The 25,218-nt window shown below is 35.6% G+C and overlaps 1 pseudogene; it reads left to right on the forward strand.

Annotated features, from left to right (window-relative positions):
• The first annotated feature begins 10,333 nt into the window (after window positions 1-10,333).
• On the forward strand, window positions 10,334-23,398 carry LOC120129243 (annotated as a pseudogene).
• The last annotated feature ends 1,820 nt before the right edge of the window (window positions 23,399-25,218 follow it).

The following is a 25,218-nucleotide window of genomic DNA, read 5'->3' on the forward strand; positions in this document are numbered from 1 at the left end:
AAAAAATTAATCGGTTTATCTTTTATTTCATGAATTTAATCATTCTATTTGTTTGATTTAAAATTTAAAATCCAGCTAATAACATATTTAATTTAACGTTTATAAACAAATTTGAATATATAAAATCAATTGGAATTGATTTTTTAAATCAAACTTTTGAACATTAAAATATCACATACTTCAGTTTAAAAAAAATCATAAATTGTGTTATCAATTATATTTTATTTTTAAATCAAACTAATAAAAAAAGTAATCTTCCATAATTGAAAACGATGGACTGGGAGCATAATTAAACTTTTCGCTTATTTTATAACCTCTCATGCATCAAAGTGAAACTATATATATTCCTTTACTTATTTTACATGCATAATTCAAATGAAATCATTAAGTTTAATGGGGTTTTTTTTTTTTACAGAAGTTGCTTGTTTTATTAAAATGTATGAAATAATTCGAAATACAATTAAGATTTACAATCATAATTATAAATTAAATATATAATTAGGATTATTTTCTATAATCATCGACGTAAAACTAGTCATTTAAGATCACATAAGGGCCATAGAAGGAAAGATTAAAAACCTAACCAAGAAACTCAAACAAAGGTAGATACAAATGAACCACAAAAGGGATCAAACTATTAAAAAATCACCGACAAACCATAAATCATAGTCGATGGACGTGAAAAGCTATCAATGAATGCAAATCAAGTATCTAAATTCAATATGAAGGTCCAAAGCATGAAAGATCAACATGATAACATATAAGCTTCATATTGATCAGTCGTGACTTTTTTAAATCAACCCTTAGAAAAAGATAAATGAAAACAACTGTCAAACAACCAAAAAACATGCCAAAATGAAGAAAAACATATGTCACAAAGGCAAATGAAAATGTGTCATACATGCAGACTTATTAAAAATAAAAAATAAAAGAAAATGAAGATGTGATATAAGAAAATAAAAGGTCAATAAAGAATAGCGACGACCGATAATCAATATTAAAATTGGAGCCACTGTCGATCAATAAAATAAAAAGAAAAAGGAACGAGCAACGCACCGATGAGAGAAAATTAGGTTTTGGTTAAAATGATATCCAAATTTCTCATTAAGTTTGAAGTTCAAATATCTCGTATAATAAATAAATAAATAATAAAAATTGGTCATTAGTTGTAATGATGGATCCAAGATTATTTTTGATGGTAAACATGTATATATATTATCATCTTAACTTTTTTATAAAATAGGTACAAATAAAATATTAGGGTGAACATATTTAATAAAATGAATAACTATCAAAAGGAAATTTAGATTAATTAGCCACTCATCAGTTAGTATAGTAAGATGATATATTATTGTATTTAATAAGGTTTTAGGTTTGAGTCATAGCGTTTTGAATAAAATAAAGTGGGTTAAAAGAATCATCTTATAATAAACCTTTATTGGATATGAATTAATCAATAATTAAAAAAAATAATATTTATGATGAATACTACTTGTTGTATAGGTTAATTAGATTTAAAAAAAATAATTGATTCATCCTTATCCTCTTCGTAGCTTTAATAAACACATCTAAAAGATACCAATTAAAATGATTCATATTTTATTTTCATCTTTTTTGCCCTTAAAGAAACTATTATAGCCCTCTCAAGTCTCAAAACGATGTCAAGTGAGGGTTTTGCTAAGCAGCCCAATAATCACCTTTTTGTTAAAAATATAATTTATTTATTTTTAATTGAATAAAAATAATATATTAAATAAAAATATATATTTCTAGATTTTTCTTGTTACGGAAGCTTGATTTACTATTAAAATTAATATGATGTTAATAATTAATCAATATTTTATAATTAAGTTCAAATAAATTACAGTTAAATATCGAATTGGGTTAAAATAACCCGAATTCTAAAATCTACCTAAAAATCCAATGATTGAACATATCAACTAATATTTCTGTCAGTGTAATTTTTTGGGTAAACTATTCCATTAAACCACTCAACTATTATCCTTTTTTTTACTTTGATCATCAACTATTTTTCTACAAATTCGATCATTAATATTTTTTTCTTATTTTGATCATCATTCGTTAACCTAATAAAAAAGTGACGTGGCTTGATATAATAATAGTTTTATTCTCCAAAATTTATGTATTCTATCAATTTAGTTATAATTCAAAATAATTTAATAAATTTAACTATCAATATTTAAAAATTCTATCAACTTAGTCCTTTGCTAATCCAAACCCTAACCTTGCCTTCGCCCATCATTGTTCGATATTGTCGCTGGCACCTTCTCTGATCATTGAGACAATCAAATGGTTTCTAATATAATTTTTTTTGTTTTGTGGGCTTTAGTTTTAGATTTAAGTAACACATTAAGTTGAATTGTTTTAAATTAGGATCAAATTGATAAAATATACAAGTTTTAGAGATTAAAATTATTATTAAACCATATCACACCATCATTTTAATGACCGCTAATTAAAATAGAAAAATGTAACATCAGGAATCATATTTGGAGAAAATATAGTTCTGTGATAAAATAGGAAAAAAGACAATAATTTGGTGAGTAATATTGCAATTTAGCCTTTATATTGTTTGAGAGAAGTCTGTGCAAAATAAAGAAACCCTTAAAAAGGTAATGAGCGGTACAAGTTGAAGGGACAAAAAAAGCCATAAACCCATGTTTTGTACACTCTTTTTTGACAATCATCAATGCTCTTTCTTCAACATATTAGGTTGAATGGAGACGTCTCTACCTGCAAAAAGTGGACTTTTAGGTTCAATCATTAACCAAACAACTATGTATAGAAATTAATAGAAAAGTTATCATTGTGGATCACCTTCATTAATGTTTAAAATAGAGTTGTAATAATTATTTTATTTCCTCAATTTCATTTATGTCAATGTAATTTTCTCAATAAAATCAAATATTATTCTTTGTAGAAAAGATTATAAAAACATAAATTTATTTAATGGTCTCAATGGTCAAAATAGATGTTGTTTTTTTTTTAGATTCTGAATTTGAACAGTTGCGACCGAATCGGTTCCAGTTTTATACTCAATTTCACTCTATATATAATAAAATAAGTATCTTATTTAATATATATTGCAAACATTATACGAACACAAGTATAATCGTATGTAACTTTTATACTCCATTTAGTTCGATTGATAACTGCAATATGAATATAAAAATGGAAGACGGAGAGAAAGGTGTTCGAAGTTTAAGCCAACCCTGAATAATAGTTTCAGTCCTCTCGTTTAATATAAAATGTTTTAAAGAGAAGACGGCAGTGATACTGTAAGCCATGTTTTGCTTAACGTCACACTTGTTATTGATTATTATTATTAGTCCACCATTTTTTGACCATCACTCTGTATGGATTGTTTTCTTCTCTCCTTTTGATTTTAATATTAATATATCTGTATATAAAAAAGAAGTTGTCTCCTTCTTTTTCAAGCAGCAAGCCCAGGTTTCCATGCATTCAGCCACATTAGCCGAAACCCTAGCTTTCCTTCTCCAACCCTCTCCTCTTCTTTGTTTCTTTACCATTTTCACCACTCTTCTCATGATTTTTTGTTGCCACGTACGCAGTGAGTTCCTGTCCATCTCGTATCTGCAAAATATCATTTCTTAAAGCTAATGGGTGCAGTAATATAAGTTATATCACATAATTTTCAAAAACATATATGAAATATTTAATGTAATTTTCTTAAACTCAAAACAAGCATTTCATTGTTTACATCTTACTCAGCGTCCAACGACATTGACAAAACATTAAAAACTTATTCAACCTTGAAATGAGTATCCTGGAAGTAGAGATACTATTCTGTTTAGCCGTTCATTTTAATTATTGTTTATTTTTTTTTATCAAACTGGGTGAAATAATTACCATATATGCAAAAGGAAGGGGAATGTGTAACATTGCCATTCACTTGACATAAAAGCTAATTATGTTCTACTGTTGATCTAAATATAATATATAGTATAATAATTGAAGTCTAAAACAAACCAAAAAGTATGGGTTTTCACCTTTTGTTAAGCATGAAAGAAAGTAGATGAAAAGGTTTGAATAATAGAATCGATAACTAATAAAGATTATAAACATATACTATCTTGTAATCATCTTAAGCTATTCAATATATTCCTTTGATTTTTCACTATCCAAAAATCCTAAAAATGTGTAAAACTTTCGGTTTTTTTTTTTTTTGGGTTACAAAGAGGAAAATAAAGAAAGACGGAACTAATGTAAAATGAAACCCTTGGAGAATTGAACACCCTTGCAATCAACTTCGAGCATGAACTTCACCTTGTCCAGCGGTTGGGTAAAAATTACAAGATCTTCCTCAATCTCACAACCCATTTTTGACAGAATATCGACACAAAAAATCCCTTCGCGAAATTGGTGTTGGAACTCGACATTCCACTCCCGATCACGCAAACTACGATCATCTGCTATAATAGAGCCCAAGGGATGCGTAGAAACATGACCAGTTGTAATCAAATGAAGGGCCACACGGGCATCCACTTCACAAATAACATCCTGAAAAGTGTTCTCCCAAGCAATTGTAAGACCGATCCGGATAGCATGGACTCAGCTGCAACACTCGAACAGTATCTGAGATACACCGAGAACCCTAAAATCCAATGGCCTCTTGCATCCCAAAAAATTCCACCAGCTCCAGCAATTGCATGATCGTCAGTGTTCATCTTAATCTTTCCCCTCGCTGACGCTTCCCATGACACAAGCCGCAGCTGGATTAGCTTTCGTTCAGGTGGTGCGAAGGCCAAGCAAACTTCCCTCAAAGAATTCAGAATGGACTTCCACAAAGAGACATCATTCACGCTAGCATCATTCTAATCAAATATCCGTCTTCAACGACTAGTTCATAGCTTCCAAAGGGACGCTGCAAAACACATAACTTGAGGCAGCAAATGCACTGTGATATCAAGCTGGTCACTCAAACAAGTCTGCAAATCTGTCACGTAAAAATCATTCGAGGAATAAATCAAAAGAAATTAGTTCCAAACTCCCCTAGCAATGCTACACTTCCTCAAGATGTGGATCGTGTCTTCCTCCAAACTGCCATAAGCCGAGCAATGGGGAAGAAAGTTAGCAGACCAAGAAGCGCATCCAGCATTCGTAATTAAACGATCTCTCCAAACCATCCATAGAAAGAAAATCCAGCGAAGAGCTAAATAAGTTGATCGAGTACTGAAAATCCCATCCCCGGTATATGTCCAGATAAATGAATCCCGAAATAAAGTAAAACGGGAAATGGGATAGCCTAAAATACTATTAATAATCTCCATTGGCAGCTGGGCGAAAAGCTTCTCTGAGTTCCATTTCCTATCAGCAGTAATATACTCACTAACAGGAACCTTATCATCATCCATAGGTCCCGAAACATCCGGTAGTAAACAAATAGGACTTCCCAACCAATGATCCATACAGAACAAAGTGTCTTCCCCATTCCCGATTCGTCGAATCATGTCATTCGCTAGATTTTGAAGGCCAAATACAAGGCTCTTCCAAATGTGCGACCAATTCGGTAACACACGAGTTTGGTTTCTAGCGTAAACAATAGGGTCATCACCAACTCCATATAAAGCTTTCAAAGAACGAACCCAAAGGCTGTTAGGTGCTGAACAAATCGCCAAGTTGTTTTTTGGAGGAGAACATTGTTGTGTAACCTCATCGATCGAAGACCCAAACCACCATATCGCTTCGGTTTGCAACACACTTCCAGGAGACTAAATGCGACACACTCTTATCATCAGAACCTCCCCATAAAAAAACTTTGATTTAAACGATCTACATTATCAGTTGTGACCACCGGAAGCTTAGAAGTTAACATAGTATACGTAGGAATAACAGATATGACCGAATTGATCAAAGTGGTACAAGTGTATACTAAACATCTTGTTATGAATAATACTGTAGAACATAGATTCAAATATTTAGGATATTAAATTTATTTTTTTTAAATTAAAATTATTTTAGATTACGAATTTAGAGTAGATATTAGTAGACACTTCCAAGTATTCATTATGAGAATTTGTATTACTTATGCAAATGTGAGTTATATAAATTTAAGTATAGATGATAAAGCATTAAAAACGCTTACTTATAAGTGCTGGAAGTCAAACTCTTGAACAATCACATGTGCATCCAAACTTAACAATAAAAAAATATGTCGGCAAGATTTAAGGTGGTCCCATAAATCACAAGTGTGGCAGCAATAAAACAAATGGCAGCAGCTACAAAAAAAAAAACAAATTGAAGATAAGCACAAGCAAATTCAATCACGCGGCTAGAATATTTTAGAAACAAACATGAGGTGGAGAAGATATTGCAGTATTGTAATATTGAGAGTGTTGTTGTAACATATTTTGTTTCGTATAAATAAAAATTTCTGAGTGTTATAAATTATCGTGAGCCCATCTACGCTTCTAACAAGTGGCCTCAGAGCTTGGTTCGAGTTCAACGTGGTGGAGAAGATGACCAACATGATTCAACCACAAATCCCGAGATTGAAAAAGATAAATTATGGCAATTGGAGCATTCAAATGAAGGCGTTACTAGGCTCCCAAGATTGTTGGGATATCATCGAGGATGGTTACACCGAGCCTGAAAATGCAGCAGCAGAAGCAGTCCTGGCCAATGAAGAAAAGAAGGTATTGAAGGAATCCCGGAGAAAAGATAAAAGAGCGTTGTTCTTTATTTTTCAAGGAGTAGACGAATCTACCTTTGAAAAAATTTCTGATGCAAAGACCGCAAAACAAGCATGGGAGATTTTGCAAAAATCTCTACAAGGTGCCCAAAGACTGCTGGAGATAGTACACACAGATATAGCCGGTCCTTTTGACATACCATCGCTTGGCGGTAACAGGTACTACCTAACTTTCATTGATGATTTTAGTAGAAAATGTTGGATTTATATCTTGAAAGAAAAGTCAGAAGCGCTGGAAAAATTAAAAGAATTTAAAGCAATGGCGGAAAAACAAAGCGGTCAATATTTGAAGATACTCAGATCAGATAGAGGAGGCGAATATACATCAAAGTTATTTGAAGAATTCTGCAAAGAGCATGGTATCATCCATCAGCTGACAGCCAGATACACGCCACAACAAAATGGAGTTGCAGAAAGGAAGAACCGCACAATCCTGGATATGGCGAGAAGCATGGTAAAAGGCAAGCAACTACCGAGAAATTTCTGGGCTGAAGCAGTTCGATGTGCAGTTTACTTATTGAACCGATGTCCAACAAAAAGCGTGAAGTATATGACGCCAAACGAAGCATGGAGTGGACAGAAACCAGGAGTTGGACACTTCAAGATTTTTGGATGCATCGCATATGCCCATGTTCCCGAACATACCAGAAAGAAGCTTGATGACAGAGGAGAAAAATGTATTTTCATTGGCTATGATGAAAGAAGCAAAGCTTACAGATTATATAATCCTCTTACAAAGAAGATAATAATTTCAAGAGATGTCGAGTTCGATGAAGCAGACTATTGGAGATGGAGCGAAGAAGAAAAGAAAGTTGAAGGACTATTTTTTAAAGATGACGATCTTATCAATCAAGATGAACAAGCTGATGATCAAGGTCCTCAACAAAATCTACCATTGTCGTCAAGCAGCAGCAGCGATGCTAGCAACATAATAGAAGATCCTGAAGCACCTCCCACAGAACTTCGAAGATCCACAAGAGAGAGAAGAATGCCAGAAAGGTACAACGATTATGAACTAAATAATGTTTTACTTTTCTGCTTGCTTGTGAACAGTGATCCAATAACATACGAAGAAGCGGTTGAAGATGACAAATGGAGGAATGCAATGGATGAAGAAATTGCATCAATAGAAAGAAATGATACATGGGAGCTAACAAATCAACCAGAAGGCCATAATCCAATTGGAGTAAAATGGGTTTACAAGACAAAGACCAATAAAGAAGGAAAGGTCGAGAAGCACAAAGCGAGACTAGTTGTCAAAGGCTATAAACAAAGACAAGGAATAGACTATGATGAAGTATTTGCTCCAGTAGCAAGGATCGAGACCATCAGACTTCTCACAGCAGTCGCAGCACAAAAAGGATGGAAAATTTATCAAATGGATGTGAAGTCAGCATTTCTAAATGGCTACCTAGAAGAAGAAGTTTATATTGAGCAACTACCTAGATACATTAGAAAGGGACATGAAGACAAAGTTTACCGATTGAAGAAAGCTCTATATGGTTTGAAGCAAGCCCCGAGAGCATGGAACACGAGGATTGATGAATATTTCCAGAGAAATGGGTTCATGAAGAGTCCATACGAGCATGCCTTATACACAAAGAAAAATAAAGACGGTGATATCATGATCGTGTGCTTATATGTGGACGACATGATTTTCACAGGAAATAATCATGTATGTTCAATGATTTTAAGAAAGCTATGACTAAAGAATTTGAAATGACAGATATGGAGAAATGTCATACTTCCTTGGAGTTGAAGTGAAGCAAATGCAAGAAGGAATATTTATATCACAAAAGAAGTATGCAGAAGAAATTTTAAGAAAATTCAGAATGGAAGATTGCAAGCCGGTAGCCACTCCAGCAGAACCAGGAGTCAAATTAAGTGTGAATTCAACAAGAGAGCAAGTGAATCCGACGTTGTTCAAAAGCATAGTTGGAAGTCTAAGGTATCTGACTATCACACGACCAGACATAACATACGCTGTGGGATTGGTAAGCAGATTCATGGAGCATCCGAAACAAGATCATTGGAGTGCAGCAAAAAGAATCCTCAGATATGTCAAAGGTACAACAGGTCATGGTTTATTCTACACGCATTCAGAAAATTCGAAGCTGGTTGGTTATTCTGATAGTGTTTATGGGGGAGACTTAGACGATCGGAAAAGCACAACTGGATATCTCTTTCATATCGGCTCTGCAGTATTTTCATGGTCATCAAAGAAGCAACAAACAGTAGCTCTTTCAACATGTGAAGCAGAATACATAGCCGCAGCAGCGTGCACTTGCCAAGCAATGTGGTTAAGGAATATTTTGAACGAGCTAAATTTGGCGCAAGAAGAACCAACTACAATCTATGTCGACAACAAGTCTACAATTTCCCTTGCCAAGAATCCAGTCTCTCATAGCCGAAGCAAGCATATTGATACAAAGTATCACTTTATACGAGAGCAGGTGAAGAACAAAAATGTGGAGCTAATTTACTGCAGAACTGAAGATCAACTAGCAGATATTTTCACAAAGCCATTGAGAGCAGATATATTCAACCGACTCAAAGAGAAGCTCGGAATGGAAAGTCGAGTTTGAGGGGGAGTGCTGGAAGTCAAACTCTTGAACAATCACATGTGCATCCAAACTTAACAATAAAAAAATATGTCGGCAAGATTTAAGGTGGTCCCATAAATCACAAGTGTGGCAGCAATAAAACAAATGGCAGCAGCTACAAAAAAAACAAATTGAAGATAAGCACAAGCAAATTCAATCACGCGGCTAGAATATTTTAGAAACAAACATGAGGTGGCAACGAGAAATTGAGAAGCATCCAGAGTAAGTTAAGTCGGTTTAGTTTTCCTATATATACGTGTAATTTGTAGCAAAGGGTGTGTGTGAGTGAGAAAAGCAAAGTACGAGTGGGAAAAAAATTAGAGAAAATTGAGAGAGCTTAGCAAAGCATAAAATAGTGAGGTTGTGTTTGTAAACTAGCCGCAGCTAGTATTGCAGTATTGTAATATTGAGAGTGTTGTTGTAACATATTTTGTTTCGTATAAATAAAAATTTCTGAGTGTTATAAATTATCGTGAGCCCATCTACGCTTCTAACAATAACGAGATTTGAATCTTTAACTTTAGAAAGTTCAAACTCAAATTTGTACGAATTCAAATACAACATACACTTTTAATTTTTAAATTCATTTTTAATATAAATAATGATAAATAATAATGTTTAATTTATTTTAGATTTGTATAGTAATACTTGAATAATTTATAACTAAAAACCAAATTCAAAATTTTAAACTAATTTACGTATTCCAAAATTTTAAATTTTTTAAAAAAATATATAAATATCCGATTATAGTCTAGATTTCATACCCTGGATTTAGGAGGCAATGGAGTGATTTCAAGTATAGGAGGTGGAAGCAACAAAAGGGTGATTTCGTAACTTGAGGAAGTATTCCATCAAGGCTTATATAATTCACCTCCTCCCTCGTGTATTCTAGACCGTGTATTCGTGTGCTTTTTCTTTTGCTTGTATATTTTAAACCTAGTTATCAGTTTCAACACCTTTATTTAGCTTTCTTTTTTCTTCACCCTTCATCATAATAATGGAAGATCAACGTCCAGAGCCTAATGGTTCGAGCCATGGTTCCGAAAGAAGTGAACCGGTGAGGTCAAGGTGGACGCCAAAACCGGAACAAATCCTCATACTCGAGTCCATCTTCAACAGTGGCATGGTGAACCCTTCAAAAGACGAAACCGTCAGAATAAGAAAACTGCTCGAGAAATTTGTTTCCGTTGGGGATGCTAACGTCTTCCACTGGTTCCAGAACCGGCGTTCCAGGTCTCGCCGCCGCCAACGGCAGATGCAAGCCAGCCTTGCAGCGGGTTCCGAACAAAGGAATAATAACCACCAAGCGCAACAGGAACTTGGGGGTGGTGCAATTCAGTATGACAGTACTAATGGGGTGGCCGCCGCCGCCGCCATGGGGTTTCAAGGACTTGGCCAAAGCTCGAGTGTTTCGGAAACTTCGAATTTGCACTATCAAACTGGTAATTGCATGGTTGAAAAAAGAGTTAATTTTCTTTTTTTTTTAATCCTATTTTCATTTTCATTAAACTTGATTATATATCTTGAGAATTACTGTGAATTCTTGTCATCTACTTCAAACATTTACTTTTTTATTCATCCAAATTTATACTATGAATATTCATGGATTTGAAAAGTCAGGTGTTTATTCTTTTTGTTTTTTCCTAGGAACGATAATTAGTATTACTACCTAATGACAGTATATTTTAATTTATTTAGTTAATCTATCATTTTTATTGAATTACATAAAATTATTTTGACAGTTTTTATATCATTAAATCACTGTAAATATGGTATTATATACCAGTTTTTAATATTAGAATTATATAGCTTTTAATAAACATTTTTAAGATTAGAAATGATATAAAATAGAGAAAATAACCTCAGTGACCAAAAATCCCATATAATATACGATTTTAATCAACTTTTTCCGGATTTGCCAAAATGACCAACAAAATCGCAATGCGATCGCTAATTCGCAGCGCGATCTCCATTATCGCAAATTCGCGTTGCATTTTCGCAATGCGATAGTTGAAAATCGCGTTGCGATGGTCTACAGTATCGTTGCGATTTTCCCAATTCGCAATGCGAATAAGTAAATCGCAACGCGAATTGGGAAAATCGCAATGCGAATAAGTAAATCGCAACGCGAATTGGGAAAATCGCAATGCGATACTGACTATCGCAATGCGATAATAAAAAATCGCAACGAGATACTTACTTTCGCAACGCGATACTGACTTTCGCAACGCGATTTACATAGCGCCATTCGTATTAACGCTATTTTTTTTTCAAATTCCAAACACGTATTTTTTCTTAATAAATCGGAAAATGAACCGTCCACAGTAATCGCAACTCATAACCTCAAACCCAAAAACACAACACTCAGTCCCATCTCCATCTCTCACTCTCTACGGCGAAATCCGTCACCATCTCCGAAGATTTCCGTCCCCATCGCTGGCGAAATCCCTCACAACCATTCACAGTCAAAAATCCCTCACAATCATTCAGAAATGGAAAATCAACCTCCGAGGGTTAGTTTTTTTATTTTTATTTTGAAATTTTTGCATTATTTTAGGTTTTTCATATTGAGATTGATGATAAGTTTACTGGTAATTTCAATAATAGATTAACCATTTCACTTAGATTTCTTATTAAATTCATTCGATTGCTGCCAATACTGCTAAACTGTTTAGCCTGTGAAGTTAGTATTTGTCTTTGCTTTGTCTTTTGGTTGAAGTAATGCAGAAGAAGAATAGTTTCGAGAATGAAAATCGCAACGCGGAAATAACTATCGCAACGCGAAATAAAAATCGCAACGCGAAACCAAAATCGCATTGCGATTTTTATTTCGCGTTGCGATTTTCATTTCGCGTTGCGATTTTTATTTCGCGGTTGCGATTTTCATTTCGCGTTGCGATTGTCTGGTCGCGATAGTCATTTCGCGTTGCGATTCTCTCGTTGCGATAGTCATTTCCGCGTTGCGATTCTCATTATCTCGTTGCGATTTTCATTTCAACCAAAAGACAAAAACAGTGTTGCAAATTTTAGTTTCAAGAATAAACTACTATTTATGTTATTGTTTTGTTTTTGGTATTCTTGACAGTGTAATTTTTGGTATATCTAACTTGGTATGTTTATTGTTTTTTTGTAGAATTTTTTTCGGCTTCATTGACATTAAGGAATAAAGTTAGCCTAGCCACTACAATTGCTTCGAAGCTTTCACATGCACAAAGAAAATTGTTTGAAGAAACCTGCTTCGGGCCATGGCTGAGAGTACAGCATCCGGGTGGAGATGCTAGTTTGACCCATTTGTGGCTTCAGACCATGACTAGCGATCTACCCGACAGTATACAACGTGGTGAGGAAGAGATATGGTTTCATTTTCCACCGGCGTATACTTGTTTTGGGCGGAAGGAGTTCTGCTTAATCACTGGTCTACGATTCGGACACGATGATGTAGGCCGGTACACTCGTCATATCACCCGCCCATCATGGTTATCCAGGGTTTTTCCTGATGAGTTAATAGAGAAGCCGAACTACACGTCGACGACATGAAGAAATTGTTTAATAAGAAAGATGGTTTTACTCGGATGAATGACGTCGATGTTGTCCGAGTATGCCTTCTATACTTTGTATGCCGGCTTTCTAGGCAGAGAGGCCAGACAACCTATTCCTCATGAGCTAATATTATTGGTAGAGGACCTAAATGCATGGAATCTGTTTCCGTGGGGTTCGTATATATGGAAAGCTACCTGGACTAAGTTGTCGTCTGCCTTTGATGACCACAAAAGTTTGCGGGGCGATGGGTCGAAATACACTTTGTCAGGCTTTGTTTGGGCCTTTAAGGTAAGAATTTCTATATAATGTTTTCAAAATTATAATTAATTATTTAACAATTACTAATGTTTGTTATTATATTGTTTGTAGATTTGGATATTCGAGGCTTTCCCCAGCATGCAGACATATGCATTAAAATCCTCAGAGATATTCCTAGGGCTATTTCCTGGAAGAGGAAACGTATGTTGGATTGGGAAGACTTAATACCATATGCGACAATAAATAATGTAAGTTAACACAAATACTATCATATATAAACAAGTTATTAATAGTAGACGTTTAACTTTGTTTTAGTTTTTATATTTTTAGGAGGCCAACACTCCATTAATGAGACTGACACCCACAGAGGCTGAGCTTGCCACTGATTGGTGGCAAGCTAGTCAGCGTTTTTTTGATGGCACGAATGATGAGCAGCCTCCACTTCCTCCACTTCGAGAGCCATCACCTCACCCAGAGCCATCACCTGATCGACCCGACTATACACCTCTACAACGAGAGCCATCACCTATCCCGTCACATCATCGAGTCTCTTCTCCACCATCACCTCATGATAGGTGACCGACAAAGATGCCACGACTTCTATCTCCCTGTTCTCCACCTCCACGGGATGAGTTAAGGGAGTTACGTGATGAGGTCAATGCCTTGCGTGAGGAGATCGATACTCTACGCGATAACGATGGTGCATGGCGTGTGGAGGTGTCTACTTTACGTGGTGAGGTTGCCGCTCTACGTGAGATGGTAGTATCGTTGCAGAATGAGGTTCATACTCTACGCAACGAGGTAAGTTTAAGATTTTCCATATTTAACTTGATGATAAATTTACTCGTAATTTCACTTAAATTAACCATTTCACTTAGATTTCTTAGTAAATTTATTCGGTTACTGCCAAAACTGCTAAACTTTTTACTTTAACACTGTGAAGTTAGTATTTGTCTTTGTTTTGTATTTTGGTTGAAAGTTTGAAATATATTTATCTTTGTTTTCACTGTTTAAATATCATGTCTATTTATTTACTGATATTTGTATTTTTATTTAGCGGACCGATAAGGTGGATGCTTTACGTCGGGTTTTTCTTGCACGACAGAGTTCACGCATCAGACGGCGTGCACGTGCTATTAAGTCTCCGTATACCCCAATAGTTCGAAGACACCGCAAGAAGAAGCCCGAATCGCCTATCATCCCTCAAGAGTACACTCCTATCGTTGAAGAGGCCCCTATCATTCCTCGAGAGTCCCCTCCCACCGTTCAAGAGGCCACTGTCATTGTTGAAGAGGTCCCTCCCACCATTCAAGAGCCCGATTCACATGGCGTCATATGTAGGATTCTTGAGAAACCCTCTGACGTGCCGGACATGATGGATTCAAGTTGGCTCTCGTATGAGTTACCGGCCAGTACCATACCGGTATCTGAAGAGGAGAGAAAACAACTACCGGACATAATTCTGGATAACACCCTTTGGGCTAAGACCGCAGTTGAATTTTATCTACATGAGCGAAGCCAGGGGTGTTTCACTGACATATGCAAGCTCAATGATGATATCTATTTGTTGCTTGATCGGTCTTGGTGGGGCGTATTATTAGGGGTCGAAGACAATGGATATTTCGATGGAGGGGTAAGTCTTATATTTTTCTTATATTTTCATTTGATTAATTTGTTTAAAAATTAATGTAATTCACTAATATATGTATTTTTTTGTAAAACAGCATATCGATGCGTGGGTTTCACGTCTACTAATAATTAGGAAACTTAAGGAAAATAAAAGAAATACACGGTATACAATAATGCCGACGGCTTTTAACGCAGTTCACTTGAAGAATCAACGAGATGAATCATTTGCGTTGGGCAATGGACAAGCTAAACTTTATCCTGCATGGTGGGAGGTCGATAAGGTTAGTGTTTATTTTAGATTGAGTTTAAAGGTATTCATAAATAAGTGCGCAAATGAATGAATTATTACTTATGATTGCAGGTGTTTATCCCTATTTTGGAACGTAACCATTGGCTTCTCGTCGAGCTTCAGATCCCATCCCTTAAGGCAATAGTATATGACAGCATGATAAATTACATATCATTGGCTGATTTAAGAGATATTATTAAGGGATGGAGCTCTTATTTGGCTAAATACTGGATGCGATAAATTATTAGACTCGTTCTGGAAACAAGAAGCCAAAGAAGCTCAATATTACAGTTAGCAGAGACGAGACCGCACCACAACAAACGAAAGGACCCAGAGGGGATTGTGGTCCTCTCGTATGCTTGGCGTTGGACCGTTTGATCACAGGAAGTATAAAGTATCTACCTCCCACGATATAGATAGAGCTGCAGTAGGCTTGTGGTTTCGACATTATATGGCTAGATCGATATATACGAGACGCTGCCTACCTGCATCCGCGTTATAAAAATGTCCATAAACAATTGGTATGTTTATAGGCTTGTGGTTTGAAAATGTTTGGTTAAGTACCTAGAATTCAATAATTGCTGTTTGTAGGTTTTAGATGTGTAGAAAGTGTTGTTTGAGCAAATGTTTGGTTTATGCAGGTTAATCTCAGAAGTGAGCTGCGTGAAAATGATGTATGGCTGCAAAAGTTGATTCAATAGTAGAAGTGTTATTTTCTCTAATAATTATTGCTTATTTTTGATTGTTTAATTGATTTGTAAAAGGTGATTTGTAAAAGTTGATTTGTTTAATTGATGTTAACATAATTCTTATTTGTGCTTGTTTAATTGATGAAATGTAATGGTTGATTTTGTTGATTTCAATCTGCATTATGTTGAAGGCAAAAAGTACTATCGCAATGCGAAATGAAAATCGCAACGAGAGAATCGCAACACGAAAATGAAAATCGCAACGCGAAATTAAATTCGCGTTGCGATTTTCATTTCACATTGCGATTCCCTCGTTGCGATTTTCATTTCGCATTGCGAAATTAGCGTTGCGATTCTCTCGTTGCGATTTTCATTTCGCATTGCGATAGTAATTTCCGCGTTGCGATGGACATTAAGATGATTGCCTATTAAGTGATAACAACTGGAACAGATCATAGCAATTTTCAAACTCAAGTTACTAATACATGCCTAACTGAAAATGTTAAAAGTTCACACATAAAATCCACATAATACAACGTTTGCATTTAAAAATCACCTAAGTTAACAGTCCCAAAAGGTGAAGCCAGTTGTGATTGGGATTTTAAAGATGATTGCGATTTTGATTGCCTTTTTCTTGACACCATATGAGCTTTGGATTTTGATGACGATCCATATTTTGGTAGAGGAAAAGATGATTGTGATGGCACTGGTGATCCACATGTCAACCTTGTATGACCACTTTCCTTGCACCGACTACATGTCGATCTCTTCTTCTCTTCACCCTTAGACGGTATACGATCGTGACTTTTTGGTCGGCCAGGTAGCCTTCTGTCCATGGTTGGTGACAAAACTGTTTGTAAGTCATCTGGTATGTCCCACTCAGAAGGATGTGAAATAGGGTAGACAATCTCGGCATAAGTCTGTCGATATACTTCTGTAGTATAGCAATCCATAGTGTATGTGCTTGAATCATCTTGGTTTAGATGAAGAGCAACTTTTATAACATGGCCACATGGATAACCAGATGTTTGCCATTTCATACAACTACACGTCCTTGCATTTAGATCGACAAGCCCATTTAAGTTATTATCCAGTACTTCAAACAAAGTGTTTGAACATGGTTCAACTCTCCATGACGTTGACTTCACAACACGTTTCGTTATCTTTTTTTCAGTCCATGGTGTAACACGATGTTCCAATGTTCCTGTAAATTTAAATAAATAATACTTAGTAAAATATATGATAAGTTACGAATTCAAAGAAATAATACCTGTATGGTTTCTTTTCTTGTAGTACCACTGTTGAATAGAGGCTCGAAAAAACTCCATTAACTAGTAATGGGTAATTTCCGGGAATGATGACTTAGAGCGTTAATTGATTCTGCACTATTAGACGTCATGAAACCATATCTTGCTCCAAGTTGATGTACTCTTGACCATCTTTCAAACCCGATATCTTCTAGTGTTTGAGCACACTGAGGCAAAACACGTCTTAAACAGTTTATATGCTTATTGAAATCCACTTCCCGATAAGCCTTTACAGCCTTCCAGTATGTCCATTTGTGCTTTTTTATACCAGCAGACCTTGATTTTAGATTTCTATACAAATGAACACCACAAAGTCCATGAAAAGCATCTGGGAAACACCTTCTAACAGCGTTGTCAATTAAGTTTGCCCTATCGGATATGATTGTCAGATTGCTAATAGGACCTATGCAATCCCTAAGATGCCCCATAAACCATGTCCATGAATCAGAGGTTTCAGATTTGCCAACCCCGTAAGCTATTGGCAATATCCCATTGTTAGCATCCATGGCTATTGCTAATAAGTTTACTCCAAGGTATCGACCTTTCAAATGTGCTCCGTCAACTATAATAATTGGGCGCATGCAAGTAATAAACGAACGAATCTACAAAATAATATACACAAGAAATATAATCATTTAAATTTTAAATGCATGTAACTAACAGAAATGAGTCAACAGAATTATATTGATTTACTAACCGCAGCACCAATGGCGATAAACAGCAACTCAAAGTGTCCATCTCTATCTGTTTTGATATGAGTTACCGACCCAGGATTTTTCAGCTTTAAATTGTGACAATAAGACGGCAGTTGGGCAAACGATGCTTCTGGCGACCCTCAACAATTCCAAGGCATAACATTGGGCTCTCCAAGCTTGAGAATATGATATACTGATCTTGAACCGAGCATTCATGTCAGTCATAATTTCATGTCCCCGATATACCATGCCATTCAAAAACATTAACTCAGCCAGAAAACCACCCAACACCTTTTTGTTTGCCTGTCTATGGTGAGGAAAAACTTGGGTTCTTGAACATGTATGTTTATCAATAAAGGTCCTAACTTGAAACATTGCGCAATCTTTTATCCTCTTTGCAATCATACGCCACATACAGTTTTTATCAATCGTACACCTTGTTTCGAAACGATCTTTGCTTGATTTGTTAACTTTTAGTTGATAGCCATCTTCCACACATTTCGTATACAAAGCTATCTTCAAGTCTTCCTTTGTATCAAAACAATCATCTTTCTTGATACGAATAACTTTTGTGTAACAATCAACTGCTTTCTTTGCCAACTCTTCTTCCGGTAACTGAAGTAATTCTGGCATATTCCAGTTATACTCCCGTGGCATTTTCTTTTCTTCGGGGACTTTTTCTTCTTCTTTTTATTCTTCAGGATTATATGAATTACAGAATGGATGTTCAACATGTTCATTCACAGTCGTAACTTCCTCCTCATTATCATCAACAACATCTTCCTCGGCAACGGGTGTTTCATCATCAAAATTCGGGTATTGACCAATATCAAAATCATTACACGCAGGGTTTGTTTCTTCTTCTGAAACATCATCAAAATCCGTGTATTGACCAATATCAAAGTCTGGGTATTGACCAAGATCAAATTTCGAATACTGACTAGTACTCACAATTTTTTCTCTTGGCTCATCATCGTCTAATTGGTCAATACGAAAACCGGAATTTGGTGCTGAAAGTTGATTTGGATTTGGATTAGATAAAGGCTGTGGGTTTTTTGACCCACTTAGTTGATTACTACCCGCTACTGACCCAACAATACTACTTCTAGGTTCAACAACATACAATGTAACATCATCACTTGAAACATTAATGTAAGCAATGAATCGTCAACATCTTCATTGTCGGTTAACAAATAAACTTTACCATTTCTCTGATAAGATAGCCTAAATCCACTTAGGGGCTCTAAATTCAATTTCTTTGAAATACGTAACATTAGGGTTTCATAAGTTAACTTCTTTAATGACAGTTTTAGTTGAAGATTCATGAGTAAAGGCATATATTGTAAAACACCATGAACATTCTCCCATGACCCTCCAAAACACAAATCTATCCAAACATGATCAACATTAGATGATTTCATGGTTGTAACTAAACAAACGAGATGCGAAACTAAGACCTGTTGCCGGATGGGGAAGGATGTCGTTGGATATTGGAACGAATGTCGCCGGAGAGAGTGATAGATGGAGATGGCAGGAGTTGCGATTTAGGGATTTAGGTTATGAGTTGTTGCTGCTGCGTATATATATACACTCAAAATTTGGCTTGCGAAACTAAAACCTGTTGTGAACTTTGAAACTCGCATTGCGATTCTGTATTATCTCGTTGCGAAAGTCAGAATCGCGTTGCGAAAGGCAATCATTTGACCATCGCAATGCGAAATGCAAATCGCAACGATAGAATCGCAATGCGAAATGAAAAAGGCAACGAGGATTAACATGCATAAACTTTTAACAATTATTATTGAATTCTAGGTACTTAACCAAACATTTTCAAACCAAAAGGAGTATATATGTTAACAAAACTTGCATTTGACTTACCAATTAACAATGGACACTTTCATAACGCGGATGCAGGTAGGCAGCGTCTCGAATATATTGCTCTAGCCATATAATGCCGAAACCACAAGCCTACTGCAGCTCTATCTCTATCGGTGCGAGGTAAAACCTCTGTGCTTCCCGTCGTCAAACGCGCCAAGCAAAGGCATACGAGAGGACCACAATCCCCTCTGGCTCCCGGCGATTGCTGTGGCGCGGTCTCGTCTCTGACAACTGTGACATTGAACTTAAGGATTTTCATTTCGCGTTGCGATTTTGTCGTTGCGATTTCATTTCGCATTACGATTTTGTCGTTGCGATTTTCATTTCACATTGCGATAGCCATTTCCGCGTTGCGATAGTCATTTTCGTATTGCGAAAGTAAACTATTCTTCTTCTGCAAATTGAAACTTGAATGGATTGCATTACTTCAACCAAAAGACAAAAACAAAACCAAAAACAAATACTAACAAAAACAGATTGGCAGCAACCGAATGAATTACGAGTATGAAAAATCTTAAACTTACCTCGTTGCGTAGAGTATGAACCTCATTCTGCAACGATGCTACCATCTCACGTAGAGCGGCTACCTCACCGCGTAATGTAGACACCTCAACACGCCATGCACCATCGTCTTTGCGTAAAGTACCGACCTCCTCACGCAAGGCATTGACCTCATCACGTAACTCCCCTAACTCATCCCGTTGAGGTGGAGGTGGAGAACAGGGAGATAAACGTCGTGGCATCTTTGCCGGTCGCCTATCTTGCGGTGATGGTGGAGAAGAGGCTCGATGATGTGACAGAATAGGTGATGGCTGTCGTTGTGGAGGTGTATAGCCGGGTCGATCAGATGATGGCTCTGGGTGAGGTGATAGCTCTGGGCGAGGTGATGGCTCCCGAAGTGGAGGCTTCTCATCAACCGTTCCATCAAAAAAAACGCTTACTAGCTTGCCACCAATCAGTGGCAAGCTCAGCTTCCGTGGGTGTCAGCCTCTGTAGAGGAGTGTTGGCCTCCTAACAATATAAAAGCTCAAACAAAGTTAAATGTGTACTAGTAATAACTTGTTTATAAACATATGGTAGTATATATGTTAACTTACATTATTTATTGCCGTATACCGTAGTAAATCTTCCCATTGCAAGGTTCGTTTCCTCTTCCAGGAAATAGCCCTGGGAATATTATTTGAAGTTTTTATTGCATATGTCTTCATGGCGGGAAAGGCCTCAAATATCCAAATCTACAAACAATATAATAACAAACATTAGTAATTATTAAATAATTACTTATATTTTGGAAACATTATATAAAATTCTTACCTTAAAGGCCCAAATAAAGCCTGTCAAAGTGTATTTGGAACCATCGCCATGCAAACTTTTTCGATCATCCAAGGCAGACGATAACTTATTCCATGTAGCTTTCTATAAATACGAGCCCCACGGAAACAGGTTCCACGCATTTAGGTCTTCTACCAATTTGATTAGATCATTTGGAATAGGTTGTTTGGCCTCTCTGCCTAAAAAGCTGGCATGCAAAAGAATTAGAAGGCATACTCGGACAACGTCGACGTCATCCATCCGAGTAAAACCATCTTTATTATTCAAAAATCTTGTCAGGTCTTCTACGTGTAGACTCGGCCTCTCCAGCTCAGGAAAAACCCGGGATAGCCATGATGGGCGGGTAATGTGTCTAGTGTACCGACCTACATCATCGTGTCCAAAGCGTAGACCGGTGATTAAGCAAAACTCCTCCCGCCCAAAACACGTATACGCCGGTGGAAAATCAAACCATATCTCTTCATCACGACGTTGTATAGTCTCTGGTAGATCTCTAGTCATGGTTTGAAGAAACAGGTGTGTCAACATCGCATCTCCACCGGGATGTTGTACTTTCAGCCATGGCCCGAAGCATGTATCCTCAAACATTTTTCTTTGTGCAGGTGAAAGCTTCGACGCAATTGTTTTGGCCAGGCTGACTTTATTTCTCAAGGTCAATTGAGCCGAATAAAAGTTCTACAAAAACAATAAACATACTAAATTAGATATACCAAAAACTACACTGTGAAGATATACCAAAAACAATAATAAACATAAATAGTAGTAGTTTATTCTTCAAACTTAAATATGCAACACTGTGAATTTCGTATTTGTCTTTGTTTTTTGGTTGAAGTAATGCAATTCATTCAAGTTTCAATTTGCAGAAGAAGAATAGTTTCTGAAAATGAAAATCGCAACACAAAAATGACTATCGCAACGAGAGAATCGCAACGCGAAACTAAAATCGCGTTGCGATTTGCATTTCACGTTGCGATTCTTGGTTGATTTAATAAGCAATCTAAGTGAAATGGTTAATCTATTATTGAAATTACCAGTAAACTTATCATCAATTTCAATATGAAAAACCTAATAATAATGCAAAAATTTCAAAAAGAAAATAATTAAAAAAACTAACCCTCGTTGGTTGATTTGGTTGATTTTCCATTTCTGATTGTGTGGGTGGCTCTGAGAGATTTAGATAGACGGATTTCGCCGGAGATGGGGACGGATTTCGTCGGAGATGGGTGAGAGAGTGAGAGATGGAGATGGGACTGAGTTGTGATTTTAGGTTTTAGGTTATGAGTTGCGATTACGGGATATACTGTGGACAGTTCAGTGTTCCAATATATTTATATCATGTTTGGAATTTAAAAATAAAATACTTGGCCAGGATACTAATGGCGCTTTGAAAATCGCATTGCGATTATGTATTATCGCGTTGCGAAAGTCAGTATCGCGTTGCGAAAGTAAGTATCTCGTTACGATTTTTTATTATCGCATTGCGATAGTCAGTATCGCATTGCGATTTTCCCAATTCGCGTTGCGATTTACTTATTCGCATTGCGATTTTCCCAATTCGCGTTGCGATTTACTTATTCGCATTGCGAATTGGGAAAATCGCAACGAAACTGTAAACCATCGCAACGCAATTTTCAACTATCGCATTGCGAAAATGCAACGCGAATTTGCGATAATGGAGATCGCGTTGCGAATTAGCGATCGCATTGCGATTTTGTTGGTCATTTTGGCAAATCCGGAAAAAGTTGGTTAAAATCGTATAGTTATTTTCTCTATAAAATAAAGTAGTCATGATGTGGTTAACAAAGTATTTAGTGTTTTGCATTATAACCCATATGCTACCTTATTTATTGTTTCGTATTCAAGCTTTCTATTGGGTATTTTTTATGAGTTTGTAAAAGAAATCAATTTTATACAAGAGAAACCAATGATTGAAAATAACCTAAGCCAATTATACAATCTTTCCCCCCCACAAAGATTCTCTACTTTCACTTGTTTTAATTAAGGTTCAACTTTAAGCTTTTTCCCAATATTTAAGGGGGAAATGAAAAAGGAAACCTTCATTGATTTCAATTTCTTTGATCAATTATAAGATAGTGACTGTAACGAGCAGTTCTGTCTGCAGAATTTAAGCCAAGAAATCTGCAGAAATTAAGTGCTGATATTCTGCAAAACTGAGTTCCAGCTGCAGCATGAATTGGCCTTATAACTTTTACTAGGATCGTTTTTTCTTTTTCAGTTTCAGGATTCATCAGTGTTCATCAATGACGTTCCAACGGAAGTTCCAAGAGGACCCCTTGATAGGAAAGGGAAAAGGCATGTTTGGTGAAGAAGTAGAGTTGGTTCTCAGGCGTGCCTATCCCCATGAACGAATTCGGCCTTTTACTTCAGGCTTTACAACACGGCGAAAGCTATTTCCTGGTAAGTGCATTCACCTTGCTAATCTGACTCGACTCGATTAAAAGTTCCTTGGATTAGCCCTAATATGGATTTAAAAGTTTAGACCTTCATCCTTGGGAGTAAAAACCCTAATAACGAATTTTGAGGTTAAGACCAAAATGATTACATCTTATCCTTTATTGCAGGTTTCGAGAATAACTTAAATTTCAGCATCTGCAATCTCTTCTTCTATTTTCAAGCTTCCGTCTCGTTTGTACTGAAATAGAGCTGCAAACAAGTGGGAGAGATGTCGGTATTATAAGACGATAATATGCAACTATAAACTATATATATGTAACAAGTCCCAAGTTTCTATTTTGCTTTATTCATATTATATCTCTTGTTTCATAGGAGTTCAACTCAACCTCAATGTTACATAAAATTGCATTCATCTTATATGAAATGACCCAGGCGTTGATGTTCGCTTCGCGTTATATATGTTACCATGTATTAGGTGACAAAAGACATGTATATGTGTTTATATTTGTGTTTGTATATTTTTTAATGTGATAGTTAATATTTTATATTTAAACAGATATTCTTAATGTTTTTATTTAGTTTTACAGACGACATTAAGAATCGAATAGGTTTTAGTATAATAATATAAATTTGTTAAGTTGAGGTGCATGGCATTGGGCAGTACGTGGGTATTGATGTGAGAGGAATTGTGTTCAGTTTATAGAATCCAAAGAAAATAAAAAAAAGAGAGAGGTTGGAACTTCAGTCTTCACCACCGACCAATATAACCAATCTGAATCATACGGATGTTTTGTTTTTAACAATTATTTATTTGGCACATTTACTCACACGGCCTCATGTGATCCCTTCCAACTTATACTTTTAAAAATTAAATTTGTGTACGATTTTACACACCACACGATCGCTATTTTCCTACATTATTTTAGCTATTTTTTCATTTAATATAATGTTGTTTACAGTGCTATTGTTATATGGATTATGTAGAAAAAATTCCAACAAAAAAGTGCATGCGTTGGTATTTGATTAGATCGTTATATTATTTCTAATTAGAGTTAATATTTTTTTCTATAATCATTTATACCTGTTTCACTAATTAATTAATTTAAATTATTTATTGAAAAAATATTATAAGAATGACCCTTCAAATTCAACTTATATAATTTATAATGTCAGAATTTAAACTTCAATAATTATATCGATTTATTTAAATTAATCAGTAAAATTTAATTTCCTCTTAATAACATGCGAATAAAATAGTTAAGTTTACTAAACTTTTAGATCTAATGAAAATTTTAACAGAAAAAAGTAGAGGAAATGAACCTCACCCAAAAAACAGTTTGACATTTTGAACCGATCATACTTAACATTTTCTTTATTTATTGAATCAACAGAAATATATTGAATAATTAAGTTTAAAATGCTAAAATAAAAATTCACAATACATAGGATAAAATATGTATAACATAAGTGAGGGTTCATAGATGGCACGCTGTCTATATGTAAATTTAATTTTCTAAAAAGAATATTTTTAAGAATGGGTATTCGAAGTTTCAAATACTCTTTGACCAACGTTTTTCATCATTGACCAACATCAGTGTAAATCCTTCGCCATTAAGATGTTCTAACTTAACCATGAGCTTATACATAAATCATCTCCATGATTATTTTCCTTTTCCTTTAACAATTGACAATGCAATCGGAAATTGATTATCTCCGTCTCTACCAACAGCCATAAACAATATTTCCTTCGTAATAGATCTAAAAAGTACATGGATTTCATGTACCCTTTTGTCAATTTTTAAAAACTTATGTGAAGAATGAAGTTACATTTATCTTAAATATATTGAGTG

This window comes from Hibiscus syriacus, unplaced genomic scaffold (assembly GCF_006381635.1).
Source record: "Hibiscus syriacus cultivar Baekdansim isolate YM2019G1 unplaced genomic scaffold, ASM638163v2 tig00110483_pilon, whole genome shotgun sequence".
NCBI lineage: Eukaryota > Viridiplantae > Streptophyta > Magnoliopsida > Malvales > Malvaceae > Hibiscus > Hibiscus syriacus.